The following is a 6,975-nucleotide window of genomic DNA, read 5'->3' as shown; positions in this document are numbered from 1 at the left end:
TTGGAAAAGGCACTTGACAATGAGGGACTTGACCTCCCTACCATTGGTTACCTTCCTCAAGATAGGTCAAATTCACTGATAGAAGAAACAGACAGTATCAACATGGGCACCGAAGACATTCCAAAAAATGTGCTCATTGACAAGTCCCTCACAGAAAAAGAGAAACAAGACTTCATCAATTTCCTTACAAAGATCAAAATCAATTTTGCATGGTCCTATGCTGATATGCTAGGTTTAGATCCTGACTTGGTGGTTCATAATCTCATTGTTGGCCCAAACGCAAAACCTGTGAAACAAAAGTTGTGCAAAATGCATCTGCATATTGCACTCCTGGTCAAGGTAAAACTCCAAAAAATGTTGGATGCAGAATTCATCAAACCAATAGACTACGTTGAATGGGTCTCCAACATTGAACCTATCAGCAAACCCGTCGGGGGCATCCGCATCTGTACTGATTTCCGAGATCTAAATAAGGCTTGTACTAAAGATGATTTCCCGCTCCCCAACATAGATATGATTGTGGACCTTACTGCAGGACATGACATGCTATCACTTATGGATGGATTCTCTGGATATAATCAAATTAGGATTGCAGATGAAGATCAACATAAAACTGCATTCACAACACCATGGGGGACTTTCTATTACCAGGTCATGCCTTTTGGCCTCAAAAATGTTGGAGCCACATATCAATCTGCCATGACGATGATTTTTCATGACCTCTTGAATAAAATTATAGAGGACTATGTGGATGATCTGCTAGGAAAATCAAAGACGAGATAGGAACACATCCCTATCTTAAAGCAAATCTTTGAAAGATTGGAAAAATACAAATTGCATCTAAATCCTATGAAGTGTGTTTTTGGGGTCACGTCAGGAAAACTACTAGGTTTCATTGTTTCTCGCAGAGGCATCGAGGTCGATCCTGTGAAGGTTAAATCCATCATGGAAATGCCTCCATCGAAAACTCTCAGATAGTTGTGCAGCCTCCAGGGAAAACTCCAATCTGTTAGACGTTTTATTTCACAACTGGCAGATAAGTGCCATCCATTTGCACACCTATTACGTAAAGACACAAAATTCAAGTGGGACTGCTTGTGTCAAAAGGCCTTTGAAAAACTAAAAGAATATCTGGCATCACCTCCAGTGCTTATGCCTCCTACTCCTAGAAAACCTCTTATTTTGTACATATGTGCTACCGCAGTGGCATTGGGGGCATTGTTGGCACAAACAGATGATCAAGGGAAGGAACATGCCATTTACTACATCAGTCGAACACTAGTAGGGTATGAACTCAATTATACCCCCATTGAAAGAGCATGTCTGGCATTGGTGTTTAGCACACAGAAACTCTGACACTATATGTTGAACAACAAAACAAAATTGATTGCTAAGATTGACCCGCTTAAATATCTCTTGTCAAAAGTTGCCCTCACCGGCAGAACCACTAAATGGGTCATGTTGTTAAGCGAGTTTGACATTGTATATGTAGACAAAAAAGCAATGAAGGGACAAGTCATCGCAGACCAGTTGGTCGACACTCCACTTCCAGGTGACCATCCTATTCTCACATAATTACCGGATGAATTCAATATGACTGTCACCACATCCTCGACATGGCAATTGTACTTTGATGGCTCTTGCACCCCAAATGGATCGGGGGCAGGAATACTACTGATCACACCTCAAGGAGATGGCATCCCAAAGTCATACAAGATAGCTTTTGCATGTACCAACAACATCGCAAAATATGAGGCACTCATTACAGGATTACGCTTGGCTATCCAGTGGAAGATAAGGGAATTACAAGTCTATGGTGATTCCAAACTTGTCATAAAACAAGTCAATGACGAATATCAAACAAAAGATGACAAACTCCTTCCCTATTATAGCATGGTTGAAGATCTTAAGCAGCACTTCACAACAATCAAGTTTGATCAAGTCCCGTGAACAAACATAAGGGTTGCAGACACAATGGCCACCATTGGCTCCCTCCTTCAGATGCCAGCACATAGTCAGAAGTGTGAGTTCTTGGTCGAGCAACTATTTATACTGGCATATGATCTACCGGAGTCTAAAATGATATGTGTACTCATTGGTCCTGAGTCCCCCTGGTACCAAGAAACCTTCGCTTTCCTAAAAGACAACACTATTCCCCCGCACCTTACCAAAACCCAACAACAAACCTTCATTCGCTGATGTGCTCGTTACACTATCCTTCTAGACACCCTATCAAAAAGAATTTTGATGGTTCCCTCCTAAGGTGTTTAGATAAACAAGAGGCAGAATGGGCATTACGTGAAGTACACGAAGGCATCTCTGGGGAACACTCAAGTGGGCTCACCTTGGCTAAGAAGCTTTTGAGAACAGGATATTATTGGCCTAAAATGGAAGTAGATGCATATAACAATGTGAAGGAATGCATCCCTTGCCAACAACATGGCGACAAGATCCATGCACCATCACAAGAATTGCAGCCGTTCATTACACCTTGGCCCTTGTCATAGTGGGGGCTCGATCTCATTGGGAAAATCCACCCCTCATCCTCCAACGGGCATAAATTCATTATCACCGCCACCGAGTACTTCACCAAGTGGGTAGAGGTTATCCCTCTTACTTTTACCACTGGAAAGCAGATATCCAAATTCATCCTTAACTACTTGATATGTCGATATGGCATTCCAAAAGTCATCATTATAGATAATGACAGACAATTTAAAAACTAGGATGTCAAAGAACTCTGCGACAAATTCAACATCCAACATCGCTTCTCCACCCCATATTACCCCCAAGGCAATGGTCAAGCTGAGGCTTCTAATAAAACCCTAATCAAAATCCTCAAAAATACAGTCAATGAAGCTGGACGTGATTGGCACCTCCAACTCCATCTTGCTTTGTGGGCCTACCACACCTCTATCTGCACACCCACAGGCGCCACCCCTTATTCCCTTGTCTTTGGCTCTGAAGTTGTACTCCCCCTTGAGATCGACATCCCCTCTCTAAGGGTATCACTGCAAAATATCCTACTAGATGAAGAGTATAGAATTGCCCACCTACAAGAGCTAGAATTGTTAGATAAAAGGCACATCAAGGCCTTGAACCATCTTTGGGTATATCAGAACCATCTACGCATGAGTTATCACAAGAAAGTCAGAACCCGGGAATTCAAAATTGGTGATCTTATCCTCATGGAGAATCAGAAAAACCTTCAAGAAAAAGAAAAGAAAGGCAAGTTCGAGCCTAATTGGCTTGGACCATATCTAATCACAGCAAAATGTGGATTAGGAGCTTATCAGTTGGCTACTCCTAAAGGCGATCCTTTGGATGATCCAATAAATATCATGCACCTCAAAATATTTTATGCCTAGTCCTCAAAAGGTCTTAAATTGCCAAAAAAAAAAAAAAAAAAAAAAAAAATCATGAAAAATACATAAAAATAAGAAAAATCCTGAGAAAATCGTCACTCTGGTGAAAACCTGGCAAACAGGCGCCTTATCATTTGCATATGCAACATATATACACATCAAAAGCATGATCACTCATCCTACATCCAAAATGTGTCAGCAAGCATATCATAGGCATACATATATAAACACCCATTATGCATCACAAATAGGTCAGCACAACATATCCATAATTACAACCATACATCACATCATAAAAAAATAAAGAGAATCCATCATAATAAAGAACACACACCATCCATCATCACAAAATCATATATATATGCTCAAAAGAGATGAATATGTATGTCATAATACAATGATCACCCCAAAGGGTCAAAATATGATACATAAGACAAAATGGAGCTACCTCTCCCCTCCTATCTCCCCACCCCCCTCCGTTGTACTGCCTCCACCTAAAACTCCTACCTCCCCTCCTCTTGGTGGCCTAAAACCAACCGATCCACCTATCTGTTGGCTCTGTGTGTGCCTTGACGCTGTGTTCTATGAGATCTCACACTCTTAGTGTACGAAGCTGCTCGTTGTGTCGCAGGCACTGCTCCATGATATAATCCCCTATAGTAATCTGCCTCCCGAGCTGCCCTCTCTGCCTTATCCCGTTGCTGCATAATATCAGCATATATTTGCCCAAGCCCTGCAGGAACCAACACCTAGCGGGCTGCATCCCTCTCCCCCGCAGGTGTATCACATTTGTCTCTACCCTCTGCACTCTGCCCTGTAGCCCCTCTAGATCATCATCTTGCTAACGGATAACATCCTGAAGGGTCTATAGTTGTCCCTGTTCGTGCCTCCTCTAACATCCGCTCATACTCCTCCCTCTCCTGCCTCAGGGCATCCACCTTTGTCCTCGTTGTATGGAGGCTCTCTATCAAGTCTGTTATCTCCCACGTCAACCACTCCACCTCTACCTCCAGACTCTCCCTACCATCTCTCTCTATCTTTAGCTCATCCTCAATAGAATGGAGCCTCCCCCAGGTAGTATCTTTCTCATGTTGCACTCTGTCAAAATCAGCCTATGATATCCCTCCCCTCTCCTCCACCTGTGCCTCAGGAAAATCCATAGGTACAGCATCTTCTCCCCTGCCACCCACAGCCTCTGCAGCCTCTCCTACTGGTGCTCCATCTCCCTTTCCCTCTCCCTCTCCCTCCTCTGGATCCCTCCTCCATACCACCCTCACTCTCCTCTGCTGACCTCCAGAACCACGCCCTACACCAACCACAACTCTCTCCCCTGGGCCATCATCCTCACCACCAACTACCTAGTCTACGACCGACTATAGCTCATCATCCTTCAAAACCCCAGGGATGGTAAGACATACTGGCAGGTGCCCCTCCCACTAGCTCCTATATCCTCCTATCGTCCCTGGATCCTCACCTACCCCCATCCGCTCATCCCAGACCAAATGAGACACTGTCTAAAAACTGGTCCTGCCCTCCAATGGACTCTTCGTCGAGCCCCAATATCTCACCTCCCGTGTAATCCGAGGATACATTGGGATATCCCCCACTATATCCTAAACCTATCCGAGTTGTCTTGCCACCCTGTACGATCTATAATACTCCATAATGTACACTAATCTCCCAAACATCCACATCTCCACCCCAGCACAGTGTAGCTGCCAGTCACCCCTCCATCTCTCACACCCCAAAAATGGTCGCCATGTAAACTGCATAAGCTCATCCAAAATCCACCGCCAAAACCATACAAACCCTTTCTGAGTATAATGCAGCAGCCCCCTATACCTATCCCCATATGGTTGTCGAACCCGTCGGTCCTGTACACCCATTGGCCGAGTAACCACAATATGCTCCCAAGCCCAGATATGGAGAAGTGTCACTCCTGCCGACAAACTAGCATACTCCTTATACACCACCAGATGCATATCATGATATAACTGAGCTAATATCGCAACTCCCCACACATATTGCATGCCATCATGAACCATGAAATAAAGGCACCTGCTCCATCCAACGGGAAATCCATGCCCGCCTAGATCAGGTATGATCCGCCCGCTCAAGAATCCACAAATGACCAATACCAAGCGAGGAATCCGCCGAATACCCATTGCCCTACCCAAGTGCATCCTACTCCTATCCAGCATCGGCGGGGTCTCATACTCACAAACCTCCCGGAGATAAAAATCCACTACATCCAAGTGGTACTCTGGGATGACACCACGAATGGGGATCTTCAAGATCCTCCATACATCCCAAAAGGTCACTGTCGCCTCACTAGTAGGAAGATAGAAGGTGTTATACTGATTATCCCACCTCTCAACTAAAGTTGTCATCATCGTAGTATGAGCTTGTACCCTCGGCCACCTGCCCACATAGTGCAATCCTAGAGCAGCTAACACCTCTAACTCATCACACCCCAACTCCCGAAATAAACTCATAGTAGCGGGCCAATGCTCCCTCAAAGCCAACGGCCCCATCTCTGCTTGCATCCACCAAACAAATTCATTATTTCCATATCCACAAGTCCTATTCTACCCTCTGGAACCAGCCACATCCTCACCCTATCCCAAAAATTCTAAACCTAAACCTAACCCTCCCCCTCCAAAGCACACGAGCTGATTTGTCCAGCGCTCACGCTAACAGATAAAGCTTACCCTCCCCAGCACTCCTTGCAACTTTAGTCAGTACGAGCACCCGCATAAACCCTTGACCGCCCGCGCGGATGTGCGAGCGCATGCATTGAAGCGCCCGCGCTAATCAATCCCCATCCCTCAAAAACCTATTCTACCCACTTCCTCCCAACGAGCGCCCTCGCTCGTGCTAACCCATTAGCGCGTGCGCTGAAATAGCGATCGGCGTGTGTGCCTCGCCAACTCTAAGCCCTAAATTTAGCCCTAATTCTACCCCTACCCTAAAAAATTTCAAAAAGGGGAATGGTCCTACATACTGGTGGTCCATAGCTAGTGGGTTTTTCGTAGCATCGGATCCTCTTGGCACGATGATCATGTGTAGGAATACGATCCATATTTCCTTCTCTCCTTCTAGGCTCTAAGTGGCTCCAAGGCTTGTGTGTAACAATGACTCTTCATTGGGCCCTTTGTGGCTAATATGGGCCCCCGCGAGGGCCCATTTCCTCTACGGTCTCACATCTTCTATTCTATCTTCTAGATTTTCTACATCTACTTCCTATTTCTTTTTCACTTATCTCCTCCACTCAAATTCTTTCTTCTTTATTTTTGACAATTTTTTTCGTCAATTTTTTGACAAAATTCTCGAGGGGGCATACACCTCCCACGCTTTACGTTGGGGCATCTATTTCTTCTTCTTCTATCTTCTACCCATCGCCAAATTTTCCGCTGCATAAAAGAGGGGCAAAATGTAGACACTTAAAAATAATTATTTTAATTATTTTTAAATTCCTGACATGATTGATTTATTAATTATGTCAATTTTTAATTCTCCTCAATATTAATTAATTATGATTAATATTGTCACTATAGTCTATGATTGATTAATCCGCTTTTATTCTTCTAAAAATCCTCAAAATTAAATC

Source organism: Cryptomeria japonica, chromosome 1 (assembly GCF_030272615.1).
Source record: "Cryptomeria japonica chromosome 1, Sugi_1.0, whole genome shotgun sequence".
Classification (NCBI taxonomy): Eukaryota; Viridiplantae; Streptophyta; class Pinopsida; order Cupressales; family Cupressaceae; genus Cryptomeria; species Cryptomeria japonica.
This window is presented reverse-complemented; position numbering follows the sequence as displayed.